Source organism: Oncorhynchus mykiss, chromosome 6 (genome assembly GCF_013265735.2).
Source record: "Oncorhynchus mykiss isolate Arlee chromosome 6, USDA_OmykA_1.1, whole genome shotgun sequence".
NCBI lineage: Eukaryota > Metazoa > Chordata > Actinopteri > Salmoniformes > Salmonidae > Oncorhynchus > Oncorhynchus mykiss.
This window is the reverse complement of record NC_048570.1, coordinates 75116590-75134021: the sequence shown is the minus strand read 5'-3', so window position 1 is coordinate 75134021 and position 17432 is coordinate 75116590. Positions and strand designations below refer to the sequence as shown.

The 17432-nt window shown below is 44.3% G+C and overlaps 1 protein-coding gene across 1 annotated transcript in view; it reads right to left on the bottom strand.

The window, feature by feature from the left end:
• The window catches only part of LOC110526582 (carbohydrate sulfotransferase 8), a 233133-nt gene that overhangs the window by 21507 nt on the left and 194194 nt on the right, over positions 1–17432 (bottom strand). The gene's annotated exons all lie outside the window — the stretch shown is intronic.

The following is a 17432-nucleotide window of genomic DNA, read 5'->3' as shown; positions in this document are numbered from 1 at the left end:
AAGTAGTCAGGGTAGCCATTTGATTAGATGTTCAGTAGTCTTATGGCTTGGGGGTAGAAGCTGTTAAGACCTAGACTTGACTGCTTGCTGTGCGGTAGCAGGAGAGCAGTCTGACTAGGGTGGCTGGAGTCTTTGACAATTTTTAGGGCCTTCCTCTTACACCGCCTGGTATAGAGGTCCTGGATGGCAGGAAGCTTGGCCCCAGTGATGTACTGGGCTGTACACACTACCCTCTGTAGTGCCTTGCGGTCGGCAGCTGAGCAGTTGCAACCAGTCAGGATGCAACCAGTCAGGATGCTCTTAATGGTGCAGCTTTAGAACCTTTTGAGGATCTGAGGACCCATGCCACATCTTTTCAGTCTCCTGAGGGGTTTTGTCGTGCCCTCTTCACAACTGTCTTGGTGTGCTTGGACCATGTTAGTTTGTTGGTGATGTGGACACCAAGGAACTTGAAGCTCTCAACCTGCTCCACTACAGCCCCGTCGATGAGAATGGGGGCGTGCTCGGTCCTCCTTTTCCTGTAGTCCACAATCTCCTTAGTCTTGATCACGTTGAGGGAGAGGTTGTTGTCCTGGCACCACACGGCCAGGCATTTGTATTAGTATGTTCGGACATGTGGCATGAACATGTCTCAATTCCTTTGTCTCAATTGTCTCAATTCCTTTGAACTCCTCCAGGGACACCAGGTCCAGCAGTTTTAGGTTGACTGGGAGGGAATTCCAACACTAGGGGTCTGAGTAATCAAAGGACCTTTATCCATGCTTGGTTAAAATGAGCATAAAACAAGATTGAGATCTGAGCTTGTATGTGTTGATGACATCGGGCGGCGTCAGAGAGAAGCTAAAGCAAAGGAGCTAAGAAAGGAAGGTTGAGGTTGCCAGGATCAGAGTTGTACATAAAGTGTTGTATTCTAAGGCAGTGAAGAGAGTAGTAGAGGAAGATGGGTCCATTGCGAGGGATCCTAAGAGGCTCCCTGTGACTAGGCCAAGGTCAATAGAGAGAGATAGGAATAGCATGTGCTACAGTAAGGTTATTTTCTTAGAGTTCATAGCCATGGCAGTGGAATAATGGGGATGTTTTAATGGGTGTAGGGTTAGTTGGTAGGGCAATTTCCTTCCCTTTTCCTTGTCCTTTTCCCTTCCCTTTTTGTGTCACAATGTGTAATGAATTCACATTCCAGTACTGTAGGTGGCAGTGTATGCACCTTTCAATTGGTTGCGATCTGCCAATACAAATTTATAGAAGAAGAAGGTAATAAGATCATCTTTAGGAGAGATGTGAGAAAGAGACTGAATAAGTGAATGAATAAAGTTTTTGGTGTCAATCAGCTTTGAAATCAGCATATTTTGTGCTATTGTATCACAAACAAAGTACTAGGGTAGTGAATTGATGTTAGCTTTAGCTGTCAGCTAGCAAGAAAAGACTGTGTTAACTTCTGTGCAGCATGAGTGGGGAGCTAACATGATGCAGCTCAGACTCCCAGTGCAGGCTAGCAATGACTAAGTGGAGCAGGCCAAATCCACTATAATAAGGGGTTGTCTGCGCTGATAGACAGGCTTAATCCATCATACCCATTTGACAGAAGTACCAAAAGTAACACAAATTCTAATTTCTTACAGTTTTCCCTAATTGCTTACACACTAAAATTGAAACTTCAAATGCAATCACCGAAACCAAGTCTGCAAAATTGGAAGCACAATTCCTGCTTTACATTCAGTTTTCAATTCAATATCTGTCACGCCCTGACCATAGAGAGCCCTTGGGGTTCTCTATGGTGCAATAGGTCAGAGCGTGACTAGGGGGTGTTCTAGTCTTGAATTTCTATGTTGGTGTGAGTATGGTTCCCAATTGGAGGCAGCTGATGATCGTTGCCTCTAATTGGGGATCATACTTAGTGTGGTCCTTTTCCCACCTGCGTTTGTGGGATATTGTTTTGTTTTGGTTTAGTGCTATGTGTGCTACACTGCACGTTCGTTTATTCTTTTTATTTTATTTTTAAGGTTCACTTTAATAAATATGTGGAACTCTACTCACGCTGCGCCTTGGTCCGCTCATTATGTATACGACGAACGTGACAATATCACACTTTTTGCAAAACACTACACACAGTTCTCTATATTAGGCACAACATTCAGAATTTAACTATCTTTCGTTCCTTTTGAAAGCAACGCCAATCACAATGCCAAGCGCTATACACCAATTGGCAACACCCACTGCTCACAGGTGTCAACACTAGTTGCTGAAATGCTCACTTAGAAATCAGTGCTTTTGCACTATAAAACAGATGAGCTCTCCTGTTTTGGAGGAAAATGGAAGTCAATGGTGAAGCAAGAGCTAGAGGTGAAGGAGTGAGAGTAAGAGGAGGAAGATGAGGAAGGACAATTGTCTCAGATGAGAAAAGGGCCACATTGGTTGACCATGTGCTCAACCATGGATTGAGTATGAGGGAGGCTGGGTAGAGAGTTCAGCCCAACCTGAGCCGCTACACGGTTGCATCTATCATCCCTACATTCAGAAATGACAACCGGTAAGTTACCTTCCATCTACACTATGCTCCTTATGTATGTATACTGTAGTATACTGCAGTCCGACATGAGTAGGCCTATGTTACTCAGTGATTGTTGGCCAATGTTACAGTAATGCCATTTCATATTGAAAGAAAATAGATTATTTTAGCTTCCTGAAACCAATCATATCATATTTGGGGATCTTCTGCAGAACTGAGAGAAGGCCAGGCCATGGTGGAAGACACCGGCTGTTCACACCAGAACATGAGACCGCTATTGTGAACATGGTGGTGGCAAACCACACCATTAGACTACGAGAAATCCAGAACCACATAATTGCAGACAACACAATATTCAATAACATTCACCAGGTGGCCGTGTCTACATTGGACTGTGTATTACAGTGCAACCGAATCCAGATGAAACATGTTTACAGGTCGCCATTTGAGAGAAACTCAGAGGGTTAAAGAACAGCGCTATGAACATGTGCAAGTATGTACTCTACTGTGAATTTACTATCATATCAGCACTGTACATTACAGTACTGTAATCTAGTGTATTGTGCCTCACCATATTGACTGCTCTCCAGTAGGTCTGTCAAATATTGTCTTGTTGTCTGTTTTAGAGAGTTTTGGAGCTGGATGCCGCTGCAATTCAGCATGTTTATATTTACATTGATGAGGGTGGCTTCAACCAAGCCAAAAGAAGGGGACGGAACATTATTGGCCACCGTGCCATTGTGAATGTTCCTGGACAGCGTGGAGGGAATATCACCATGTGCGCAGCCTTTAGCCAGCAAGGCGTCCTCCATCCCCATGCCAACCTTGGTCCCTTCAACACCGCCCTTCTCATCACATTCCTGGACACACATGGCATCCTCATTCCAGCCGAGCAGAGGGATGGACCAGAGCAGCCCAGGTATGTTGTCATCTGGGACAATCTGTTTCCACCGGGCTGCTCTGGTCCGCAACTGGTTCATCGACCACCCACAATTTATTGTTCTATACCTCCCACCATATTCCCCATTCCTAACCCCAATGGAAGAGTTTTTATCGGCATGGTGAAGGAAGGTGTATGACCGCCATTCCCTCGCACGTATGACTTCTCCAGGCAATGGAGGATGCATGTGGTGAAGTTGATGTGGGGGCTTTGGGCGGCTGGATCCGTCACTCCAGAAGATACTTTCCCTGCTGTTTAGCCAGGGAGAACATCGCTTGTGATGTAGATGAGGTGCTGTGGCCAGACCAAAATATGAGGCAGGATGCAGCCTAATGCCTTTTTACTTAGATTTTGCATGTGTTTTGTCTTTTTGTGTTTAGAGTTTTGAAAGAATGAGCCACTTTCATGTTTTATTTTTGTACAGAAAACCCTTTATCTTACTGAATGTTTTTCCTGGTTTTCTACTGTTGGGTATGGAAAGTGTTACATACAAAACACAAGTGTTCAAAAATACTGCCTTTTGGAAATAAATGACAATGTTTTTGTTACTGTATTGCATTTGTGTGTGTTTAGTTATGTATATTTGAGTAGGTATACATTACTGTAACAATCTTTTACAACCCGCTACAGTGTAACACTGAAAATGCACAAGGCATGAGGCATGATGAGATATTCATAGTAATGTTTTGTGTTGAGTACATCAGTGTGTTGCTGGTTTTTTTGATGCAAAAAAAAAAACATTTTGGAAATAGAAAACAGTTTTGAATGCAGTGTTTGCTTTTGCTAGAGATTTGTAGAGTTTTGCATTTTGTGTTTAGATTTGAGAAAATGGGCCAAAGATTCAGCAAATGTGTGTAAAAATTGTGTAAAATTGTAATATTCTAGTATCAAAAGTACCAATGTCAGTTTATATTGGGAATACCAGAACCCTGTGCTTCCCTGGAGTGAAAATCCATGACATTCAAGTGATGTTTCCTACAATCCAGAAGCAGCTACCTGAGGCTGACTCTCTGGTAATACATGTGGGTTCGAATTACATTAAGCAGGGTAGCTCCGAATGCCTGGAGCAAGACTTCATGGACCTGATAGGAGCCGCAAAGTATGCAGGCAAGCGACTACTTACAGTATCCCGGGTCCACTTCCCTCAATAGGCAATGGGTCTAACTGCTTCAGAAGACTTCACATCTGGCTAAAAACATAATGTGCCACAGTGAAAGTGTCTTTCATTGACAATTTGGACCGGTTTTGGAAGCGGGTGGATTGTTTCAATAAAGAATGAATACGCCCAAACAGCTGTGGAGTACAGAGACTCTCTTCGATCATTCCACAGTCGCTAACTCAGTGACTCTCTTCCAACATACCACAGTCGCTAACTCAGTGACTCTCTTCCAACATACCACAGTCGCTAACTCAGTGACTCTCTTCCAACATACCACAGTCGCTAACTCAGTGACTCTCTTCCAACATACCACAGTCGCTAACTCAGTGACTCTCTTCCAACATACCACAGTCGCTAACTCAATGACTGTCTTCCAACATACCACAGTCGCTAACTCAGTGACTCTCTTCCAACATACCACAGTCGCTAACTCAGTGACTCTCTTCCAACATACCACAGTCGATAACTCAGTGACTCTCTTCCAACATACCACAGTCGCTAACTCAGTGACTCTCTTCCAACATACCACAGTCACTAACTCAGTGACTCTCTTCCAACATACCACAGTCGCTAACTCAGTGACTCTCTTCCAACATACCACAGTCGCTAACTCAGTGACTCTCTTCCAACATACCACTGTAACTAACTCAGTGACTCTCTTCCAACATACCACAGTCACTAACTCAGTGACTCTCTTCCAACATACCACAGTCGCTAACTCAGTGACTCTCTTCCAACATACCACAGTCGCTAATTCAGTGACTCTCTTCCAACATACCGCAGTCGCTAATGTTGGATTCTGTGTTTTACATTATAGCCATTGCCATATCTGCTGTTGGCTTGTCTGGATGTATGTATGTGTTATGCAACATAGCTGACTTGAAACATTGTTAACAGTTTCAGGGCCATGGGCCTTTCTCATGATGGAAAAATACTGTCATATATACATATATTCATACACATAGCTCATATATTATACAGCGCCAAACTTATCCGCTTGACTCAAGTCATTGCACGTATCCCCGCCCAAACAGGAACGAACACATATACCCAACCATAAACTGCCCCTCTCAGTTCTCTTATCTCAAGACCCCAGGACACACACAGACATTCCATCGCACGAACACACACACCCAGCCATAAAACTGCCCCTCTCAGTTCCCCCTACCTCACCATCCCCTGACACACGAATACCTTCTTTCATAAACACACACACTTCATCCCCCCTCTACTGGTCGGGTGCCCAGAGCAGAAGACTCCGCTGTGCACCAATGGGGCTCCTGCTCTGGCTAGAGCAGGTCCGCCTCCAACCCTTCGGGACCATTCAGAAGGCGACACGACAAGACTCTACCTACATTATTCCATGTATAAAAACTGCTGTAACCTTTGTCTAAGCCCCTTTTTCAGCTAACTCCTTTTGAGCTATATGAATCAGGTCTGTGCACGTTAAACTGCAGGACAAGATATCTTTTGACTCAATAAACTGCCTTTTTGTTACAACTGAAATCCACTCTGTCCAGCGTCCATGATTTGGTCTCACTCTCCTCCTGTAAGTTAATCATCAACAATACAGAGTAGCATGAAGACAGGAACTGTGCAATGAGGGGCACATTCAGAGCTGGGTGTTGCGAGAACAAGCAGTCTTTTGTTAGGTAACAGGAGCCAGGTGCGAGATAACGGTATGGAGCATGAGCGCATAGATATTCTTCACAGCAAGTTACATCTATCAACTGGAGCACCCGGGGGCTGGTACAAGAACACTGTTTACATACATCTTGTCAGTTCTCTGTTCTGCCCTGCGTGGTATTACAGTGAGCCCGTAAATACGAAAGTTGCATTTGCCATTTATTACTTAGCTAATAAAAAATACATAGTATACAATCGGTGACTCATTGTTATATTTATCCTGATACCAGTTTCAAATTTACGCAACTCTAACACTAACTCAGTGACTCTCTTCCAACATACCACAGTCGCTAACTCAGTGACTCTCTTCCAACATACCACAGTTGCTAACTCAGTGACTCTCTGACAGCCCAAACCCCCATGTCATTCCTGTTTTTACTCTTCCGTCCTGTGTATGGTCTGCTAGAAATTCTCTCAGTTCTAGGGGTGCTAAAATCTGTAATCTAAATCCTGTTGATATACTTCACCAATTAGTACTGATTGCTCTGCCAGTCTGGCCCCTCCTTAGACTGTACACTCTCACAGACTTTAAAACGAGCCTGGAGCTTGGGCTAATGCACATGAATGTATAAAGTATTATCTCCAAGATGGACATGTTGAACATTTGGGTCCGGGATACAAATCCCATAATTTTAATGTGCTCTGAAACATTGTTAAAAAGCTCTGTTAAAGCTTCATGATTATAATGTTTATAGATACCCAAAGAAGGGTGGCGGTGTAGCTATTTATGAGAAAAATAACTTTAAGGTGAACCAATCTCTCAATGTCTCGCTTCCAAAGAAATTTGAGCTACTAGTTATAAATGTTATTTCCCAGAATGTTCCGCCACAGGAGCAATCAATACTGTCTCTAAGCTGCTAGCCCAATTCATAGCCTCTGAAATAGTGATATTGGGGGATCTGAATCTCGATTGGCTAACTTCCTCATCTGCTTGTCTTAAATCAGCATGTACTGTATTGATCTGAACTTAGTCTAACTGATTTCTGAGCCCACTTGCTTGAATGTAAAGAATCCTGCTAAATCAACTCTGATCTCATAAGTACAAATATTCCTCCTAAATACCTAACTAGTGGTATCTTTGCTATGAAGCTCAGTGATCCCTATCTGTGTCAGAAACACAAAGTTGCCTAAAAATAAACCAAGCCTTACTTTTAAACACTTCCATGAGCAAGAGTCCTTAATGACCTTTACCATTCAGGTTTACTTAGTGTTAATGACACTCCGGAACTTGCTCATGAACAATTCTCTAGCATGTTTATCTCTGTATCTGATAAACATGCTGCTATTAATAGATTAAGAATGAAATATGAAGTCAACCCATGGTTCACGCCTGAACTTGCTGAGTTATTTCAACCAAGGAATAAAGCTTGGTCTGAAACCAGACACACTGGTAGCTCTACTGACTGACTGACACATTTACTGCTTCCGTAAAAAGGCTAAATCAAACTATTTAATTCATTCCATTTTTGACCTTCGTGGCGATCCAGCTAAGTTTTGGAATGCTATTAAATCGCTAAAATGAAGAAGCCAGACCTCTCTGTCCAATGCGGTTCTATTTAACTCCAATACTATAATGGGCAAACTGCCATTTATTTGAAAGGGGAAATAGCAGCAATAAGGACAACTCTGAAATGACTGCTCATCTCTGATGCACCCATGTTTAATCACAGACTTGCCTGCTACTGTAAATGGTGACCCACTGTTCTTTCTTCGGCAAGTCACTACTAAGGAAGTTCTGGATGCTCTCTTAGTTATTGATGTAAAAAAGTCCACTGGGGCAGACATGTTTGACCCGTGTCTTCTATGGCTTGCTCCACCTCTGATTGTGGAGCAATTGACAAATTGTATCTGTCTATTATCTTGGGTATTATTCCTAAGGTGTGGAAAGCGGCCCTTGTTCTCCTGCTTTACAGAGGTGGTGATCCTTGCGAACTTAATAATTATCGCCCACTTTGAAAAAAGTTCATGTCTAGTGAAAATATTAGAACATGGTAAATTCTCAGCTTTGATTTTTGTTAGGTAGAAAATGTATTCTGAATGCTCAACAGTCAGGCTTTAGGCCAGGACACAGCACCATCTTGGCTGCTTCTCTAATCATAAATTAATAGTTAATGTACTAGACAGGGCACAGCACCACACTGCTCTTTATATTGATCTGTCGAAAGCATTCAATACAGTAGATCATGCACTCCTGCTACGGAGGCTATCAGAAATTGGCCTAGACCAAGCGGCCTGCGGCTGGTTCAAAAATGATCTGCAGGCCAGAAGTCAATATACACTACCGTTCAAAAGTTTGGGGTCACTTAGAATTGTTTTTAAAAGAAAAACATGTTTTTCGTCCATTAAAATAACATCAAATTGATCAGAAATACAATGTAGACATTGTTAATGTTGTAAATGACTATTGTAGCTGGAAACGGCTGATTTTTGGAATATCTACATAGGCGTACAGAGGCCCATTATCAGCAACCATCACTCCTGTGTTCCAATGGCAGGTTATGTTAGCTAATCCAAGTTTATAATTTTAAAAAGGCTAATTGATCATTAGAAACCCATTTGCAATTATGTTATCCCAGCTGAAAACTGCTGATTAAAGAAGAAATACAACTGGCCTTCTTTAGAAGTGTTGAGTATCTGGAGCATCAGCATTTGTGGGTTCGATTACAGGCTCAAAATGGCCAGAAACAAAGAACTGTCTTCTGAAACTCGTCAGTCTATTCTTGTTCTGAGAAATGAAGGCTATCCCATGCAAGAAATTGCCAAGAAACTGAAGATCTCGTACAATGCTGTGTACTACTCCCTTCACAGAACAGCGCAAACTGCCTCTAACCAGAGTAGAAAGAAGAGTGGGAGGCACCGGTGCACAACTGAGCAAGAGGACAAGTACATTAGAGTGTCTAGTTTGAGAAACAGACGCCTCACAAGTCCTCAACTGTCAGCTTTATTAAATAGTACCCGCAAAACAACAGTCTCAACGTCAATAGTGAAGAGGCGACTCCAGGATTTAATGAAGCTGCCAGTTGAGGACTTGTGAGGCGTCTGTTTCTCAAATTGGATTATTTTAATGTACAAAGAATGTGCTTTGCTTTCAAAAACAAGGACATTTCTAAGTGACCCTAAACTTTTGAACGGCAGTGTATATATCTGCTGATGGAGTTCAGTCTAATTTTCTTAACATAATCAAAGGACTCCCATAAGGCTTAATACTAGACCCTTAATGGTTCACTATTTACATGAATAATGTTGGTCTGTCCCTGAATAATAATAACTGGGGCTTACATCTCTATGCAGATGAGACAGTTATTTATTCCCACGCCCCCTCAGTGCAGCAGGCCATTCACCACCTTCAGCTTGGCTTTGATTCAATTCAAGGCGATTAAATACCTCTGCTGTGAAGTAGTGACGTGCGACATACTGTACGCCTAGCTTTCTGAAACGGGTCATTTACTGTATATAGTTCTGTTGGCTGGGAGTCTCTGACTACCAGAAGGGCCCAACATTGGCTATTATTCGTATATAAAGTTCAATCTCCAGAAACTCCCATACTACCTCACCTCACTTCTAAATTGGACATCTAGTAACTATAAGACTCTCAAGACTGGTTGGTACTAGAGGTTCCGTGGGTCTCCTCTGACTTAGTGAAGGCTGTTTTTAGTTACTATGGTCCTCCGTCCTGGAATGACCTACAGGTCACTCTAAAACTTGATTCTTTGGTCCCAAAAGGTGAATTTAGAGCTCTGATAAAACATGTCACCAATGAAAACTGCACTTGATTTCATTGATTGTATATATTTGTTTATAATGCTCTTTTGACTGGAACATAATTTATTTGAGATGTTGTAACTGTAATTTTGTACTTAAATATGTTGCTCACTGCTTAAACTGTTATTCTCATGGCACCATTGGAAATGAGACCCTGGTCTTAATGGGTTCCCCTGGTTAAATAAAGGTTCATGCATTTAACCTGAACCCATTTGCAGGACTCATAAGCAGTGAAAGCATCTCTTCCCTGTGCTGGCTGACAGGTCTGATGCAGTATGAAAAGCAGGTTCAGTGATGGCTCCCTAGTTATGTGCAGCTTGTCGGTCGGTGCGATACAAGGCCACTGTCACAATAGGAGATGTGTGCTATTGAATGGGATTCCATTTGAAGGCAGGCCTCCTCAGTGGCTGACAATGGACTTCTGACAGTGTTCTGGAACACAAGTCAGAGAGAGGCTCCATGGTGTGCACAATATGCTGCCACATCACAGAGAGAGATGGAGAGAAAGAGAAAGCGGTCAAGCTAAGTGTGAATTGAAAAATAAAAGTAAGAAAAATACTGGCAGTTACAGTAAAGAGGAGGCAGTGTTCACAGCCTCAGAGGTGGTTGAAAGACCTTTTCAACATAGAAACCTGTGCATAGTAAGAGTCAGCGGTGGTGTTACTTTCTGAGACCGTGCAACAAGGAGCATCTCTCCATGTCGCCCCTGTCATTAATGTCTCCTCTTTCTGTCTGCCTGCTGTCGCACAAAGTGAACAACAGAGAGACGTTAAGGTCAGCTCTCAGGTGGAGGAGTCTGGTAATTGACATGCTTGGTGTCAACTCAGAGAGGCTGCTTTAGATAATGTGGAGGGAGAGACCTATTTCTCTTCAAGGAAGTTGGCCAGCTAAACACACACACACACACACACACACACACACACACACACACACACACACACACACACACACACACACACACAACACAACACACACACACACACACAACACAACACAACACAACTACTCAACCTATACCTCCATAACAGCTGTCAGGATTGAGTTATTAATGACAGCCACCTGATGCCTTATAACACCTTCAGTTCATGGGCCCTCTCAGGTTCTCCCCTGCCCAGACGCATGGCAGGGCGGACCTGTATGGCTGAAGTAATATCTATTACCAACCGTGGGAGTTTATAATCGCTGATTCTTTTGAATGGTTGGTTTTAAATTCATCCACAGAACCTGTTCTTTCCATATGTAACAGTAGCCTATAAATAAAATACAGGATTTAGAGCCTCTAAATGTTATTCCCAATGACAGTTCTATTATCCAATATAACAAAAATATCTGGAGTAATACATGTCTGCACTGGAAGAGTAGATTTAATAGCAATCATGAATCTATCCTGGATTTGTCAGAGCTATACGAGTGTTCTCTACTCTGACAGAGTAGTCCCACATCCACAGGTAAGCTCCCACAGCCTGTCAGCTGCAGTTAGCTTATCATTAATTTCAGTAATTTAGAAAAAAGAGAAAGTAGGACAGATTACTATGACGATGAAGCTTTCAGGCAGTTAGAAGTAAAGGAGACTTGGGAGAGAAGGAGTGTTGGGTTGCAGTACTTTAGGAGAATGATCCCCCACAGTGTTGAACAATAATTGCTCTGCCTGTCAGCATAAAATTTGGGCCTCCTATTGAGTGTTCTCATCATGCTGAACGTTATGGAACACTATCAGCTAAATTGGAACCTTTAATGTCATCTTATCGCCCTAAGGTTTGTCTCCGCTGACATCTGGATTGTCACATGACATTCTGAAATGGTAATGGTTCAAATTAATCAACAACTCACGTCACTTGTCAGAGAACTAAGGCCACTTGTCAGAGAACTAAGTCCACTTGTCAGAGCACTAAGTCCACTTGTCAGAGCACTAAGGCCACTTGTCAGAGCACTAAGGCCACTTGTCAGAGCACTAAGTCCACTTGTCAGAGCACTACGTCCACTTGTCAGAGCCCTAAGTCCACTTGTCAGAGCACTAGGTCCACTTGTCAGAGCACTACGTCCACTTGTCAGAGCACTAAGTCCACTTGTCAGAGAACTAAGTCCATTTGCCAGAGAACTAAGTCCACTTGCCAGAGAACTAAGGCCACTTCTCAGAGCACTAAGGCCACTTGTCAGAGAACTAAGGCCACTTATCAGAGAACTAAGTCCACTTGTCAGAGATTCCACTTGTCAGAGAACTAAGTCCACTTGTCAGAGCACTAAGTCCACTTGTCAGAGAACTAAGTCCACTTATCAGAGCACTAAGGCCACTTGTCAAAGCACTAAGTCAAATTGTCAGAGCACTAAGTCAACTTGTCAGAGCACTAAGTCAACTTGTCAGAGCACTAAGTCAACTTGTTAGAGCACTAAGGTCACTTGTCAGAGAACTAAGTCCACATGTCAGAGATTCCACTTGTCAAAGAACTAAGTCCACTTGTCAGAGCACTAAGGCCACTTGTCAGAGCACTAAGTCAACATGTCAGAGCACTAAGTCAACATGTCAGAGCACTAAGTCAACATGTCAGAGCACTAAGTCAACATGTCAGAGCACTAAGTCAACTTGTCAGAGCACTAAGTCCAATTGTCAGAGAACTAAGTCCACTTGTCAGAGAACTAAGTCCACTTGTCAGAGCACTAAGTCCACTTGTCAGAGCACTACGTCCACTTGTCAGAGCACGAAGGCCACTTGTCAGAGAACTAAGTCCACTTGTCAGGGAACTAAGTCCACTTGCCAGAGAACTAAGGCCACTTGTCAGAGCACTAAGGCCACTTGTCAGAGAACTAAGGCCACTTGTCAGAGAACTAAGTCCACTTATCAGAGAACTAAGTCCACTTGTCAGAGATTCCACTTGTCAGAGAACTAAGTCCACTTGTCAGAGCACTAAGTCCACTTGTCAGGGAACTAAGTCCACTTGTCAGAGCACTAAGTCCACTTGTCAGAGAACTAAGGCCACTTGCCAGGGAACTAAGTCCACTTGTCAGAGCACTAAGTCCACTTGTCAGAGAACTAAGTCAACTTGTTAGAGCACTAAGTCCACTTGTCAGAGAACTAAGTCCACTTGTCAGAGATTCCACTTGTCAGAGAACTAAGTCCACTTGTCAGAGCACTAAGGCCACTTGTCAGAGAACTAAGGCCACTTGTCAGAGCACTAAGGCCACTTGACAGAGAACTAAGTCAACTTGTTAGAGCACTAAGTCCACTTGTCAGAGCACTAAGGCCACTTGTCAGAGCACTAAGGCCACTTGTCAGAGCACTAAGTCCACTTGTCAGAGCACTACGTCCACTTGTCAGAGCCCTAAGTCCACTTGTCAGAGCACTAGGTCCACTTGTCAGAGCACTACGTCCACTTGTCAGAGCACTAAGTCCACTTGTCAGAGAACTAAGTCCATTTGCCAGAGAACTAAGTCCACTTGCCAGAGAACTAAGGCCACTTCTCAGAGCACTAAGGCCACTTGTCAGAGAACTAAGGCCACTTATCAGAGAACTAAGTCCACTTGTCAGAGATTCCACTTGTCAGAGAACTAAGTCCACTTGTCAGAGCACTAAGTCCACTTGTCAGAGAACTAAGTCCACTTATCAGAGCACTAAGGCCACTTGTCAGAGCACTAAGTCAAATTGTCAGAGCACTAAGTCAACTTGTCAGAGCACTAAGTCAACTTGTCAGAGCACTAAGTCAACTTGTTAGAGCACTAAGGCCACTTGTCAGAGAACTAAGTCCACATGTCAGAGATTCCACTTGTCAAAGAACTAAGTCCACTTGTCAGAGCACTAAGGCCACTTGTCAGAGCACTAAGTCAACATGTCAGAGCACTAAGTCAACATGTCAGAGCACTAAGTCAACATGTCAGAGCACTAAGTCAACATGTCAGAGCACTAAGTCAACTTGTCAGAGCACTAAGTCCAATTGTCAGAGAACTAAGTCCACTTGTCAGAGAACTAAGTCCACTTGTCAGAGCACTAAGTCCACTTGTCAGAGCACTACGTCCACTTGTCAGAGCACGAAGGCCACTTATCAGAGAACTAAGTCCACTTGTCAGGGAACTAAGTCCACTTGCCAGAGAACTAAGGCCACTTGTCAGAGCACTAAGGCCACTTGTCAGAGAACTAAGGCCACTTGTCAGAGAACTAAGTCCACTTATCAGAGAACTAAGTCCACTTGTCAGAGATTCCACTTGTCAGAGAACTAAGTCCACTTGTCAGAGCACTAAGTCCACTTGTCAGGGAACTAAGTCCACTTGTCAGAGCACTAAGTCCACTTGTCAGAGAACTAAGGCCACTTGCCAGGGAACTAAGTCCACTTGTCAGAGCACTAAGTCCACTTGTCAGAGAACTAAGTCAACTTGTTAGAGCACTAAGTCCACTTGTCAGAGAAGTAAGTCCACTTGTCAGAGATTCCACTTGTCAGAGAACTAAGTCCACTTGTCAGAGCACTAAGGCCACTTGTCAGAGAACTAAGGCCACTTGTCAGAGCACTAAGGCCACTTGTCAGAGAACTAAGGCCACTTGTCAGAGAACTAAGGCCACTTATCAGAGAACTAAGTCCACTTGTCAGAGATTCCACTTGTCAGAGAACTAAGTCCACTTGTCAGAGCACTAAGTCCACTTGTCAGGGAACTAAGTCCACTTGTCAGAGCACTAAGTCCACTTGTCAGAGCACTAAGTCCACTTGTCAGAGCACTAAGGCCACTTGTCAGAGCACTAAGGCCACTTGTCAGAGCACTAAGTCCACTTGTCAGAGCACTAAGGCCACTTGTCAGAGCACTAAGTCCACTTGTCAGAGCACTACGTCCACTTGTCAGAGCCCTAAGTCCACTTGTCAGAGCACTAGGTCCACTTGTCAGAGCACTACGTCCACTTGTCAGAGCACTAAGTCCACTTGTCAGAGAACTAAGTCCATTTGCCAGAGAACTAAGTCCACTTGCCAGAGAACTAAGGCCACTTCTCAGAGCACTAAGGCCACTTGTCAGAGAACTAAGTCCACTTATCAGAGAACTAAGTCCACTTGTCAGAGATTCCACTTGTCAGAGAACTAAGTCCACTTGTCAGAGCACTAAGTCCACTTGTCAGGGAACTAAGTCCACTTGTCAGAGCACTAAGTCCACTTGTCAGAGAACTAAGGCCACTTGCCAGGGAACTAAGTCCACTTGTCAGAGCACTAAGTCCACTTGTCAGAGAACTAAGTCAACTTGTTAGAGCACTAAGTCCACTTGTCAGAGAAGTAAGTCCACTTGTCAGAGATTCCACTTGTCAGAGAACTAAGTCCACTTGTCAGAGCACTAAGGCCACTTGTCAGAGAACTAAGGCCACTTGTCAGAGCACTAAGGCCACTTGTCAGAGAACTAAGGCCACTTGTCAGAGAACTAAGGCCACTTATCAGAGCACTAAGTCCACTTGTCAGAGCACTAAGTCCACTTGTCAGAGAACTAAGGCCACTTGCCAGAGAACTAAGGCCACTTGTCAGAGAACTAAGGCCACTTGTCAGAGCACTAAGGCCACTTGTCAGAGCACTAAGTCAACTTGTCAGAGCACTAAGTCAACATGTCAGAGCACTAAGTCAACATGTCAGAGCACTAAATCCACTTGTCAGAGAACTAAGTCCACTTGTCAGAGCACTAAGGCCACTTGTCAGAGCACTAAGTCCACTTGTCAGAGAACTAAGGCCACTTGTCAGAGCACTAAGTCCACTTGTCAGAGCACTAAGGCCACTTGTCAGAGCACTAAGTCCACTTGTGTAGCTTTTTCCATGTTGATTTTTATAGTTGACTTGAAAAGTCAATTCTCATTTCGTTTGTCTCTTAAACAAAGTGAATCTACTTTGTGATTCAACACTTCTATCAATGTTTGTCATGTACTGTCATGTTGTCTTGTCTCTGTCCTTTCCCTTCACCCTGTCTCCCTCTGCTGGTCGTTGTTATGTTACCTTTTCTCCCCCTCTTTTCCCCAGCTGTGCCTTGTCTCCTCCTAATTACCCATTCACCCCGTTCCCCACCTGTTCCCTTTTTCCCTCTGATTAGGTCCCTATATCTCTCTCTGTTTCTGCTCCTGTCCTTGTCGGATTCTTGTTTGTTTGTTTGTGTCATTCATGCCTGAACCAGACCATCGTCGTGTTCCTGTAACCTTGTCCTGTCCTGTCGGAATCTGCCTGTCCGTCTGAGCCTACGTTTTGTTTTGTAATTAAAGATACTCTGTTTTGTTAATTCGCTTTTGGGTCCTCATTCACGCACCTTAACAGAAGAATCCGACCAAGAATGGACCCAGCGACTTCGGATCCTCTCCACTCAGCCGTCGAGATCCAGGGAGCGATGCTAGGCAGACACGAGCAGGAATTGTCTGCTGCTCGACATGCCGTTGAGACCCTGGCCACCCAAGTCTCCAACCTCACAGAACAGGTTCACCATCTCCGCCTCGATCCACCGGCCACTTCCAGGGCTTTCGAATCTCCGGAGCCCAGAATCAATAACCCGCCGTGTTACTCTGGGGAGCCCACTGAATGCCGCTCGTTCCTCACCCAGTGTGATATTGTGTTTTCTCTCCAGCCCAACACTTACGCCAGGAGCACTGCTCGTGTCGCCTACGTCATATCTCTCCTTACTGGACGGGCTCGTGAGTGGGGCACGGCAATCTGGGAGGCAAGGGCTGAGTGTACTAACCAGTATCAGGACTTTAAGGAGGAGATGATACGGGTTTTTGATCGATCTGTTTTTGGGGAGGAGGCTTCCAGGGCCCTGTCTTCCCTATGTCAAGGCAATCGATCCATAACAGACTACTCTATTGAGTTTCGCACTCTTGCTGCCTCCAGTGGCTGGAACGAGCCGGCTTTGCTCGCTCGTCTTCTGGAGGGTCTCCGCGCAGAGGTAAAGGATGAGATTCTCTCCCGGGAGGTTCCTTCCAGCGTGGATTCCTTGATTGAACTCGCTATTCGCATTGAGCGACGGGTTGATCTTCGTCACCGAGCTCGTGGAAAGGAGCTCGCGTTCTCCGTTGCCCCCCTCTCCGCATCACTACCATCTTCCTCTGCCGGCTCGGGAGCTGAGCCTATGCAGCTGGGAGGTATCCGCATCTCGACTAAGGAGAGGGAACGGAGAATCACCAACCGCCTCTGTCTCTATTGCGGTTCTGCTGGTCATTTTGTCACTTCATGTCCAGTAAAAGCCAGAGCTCATCAGTAAGCGGAGGGCTACTGGTGAGCGCTACTACTCCTGTCTCTCCTTCAAGATCCTGCACTACCTTGTCGGTCCATCTACGCTGGACCGGTTCGTCAGCTTCCTGCAGTGCCTTAATAGACTCTGGGGCGGAGGGCTGTTTTATGGACGAGACCTGGGCTCGGGAACATGACATTCCTCTCAGACAGTTAAGG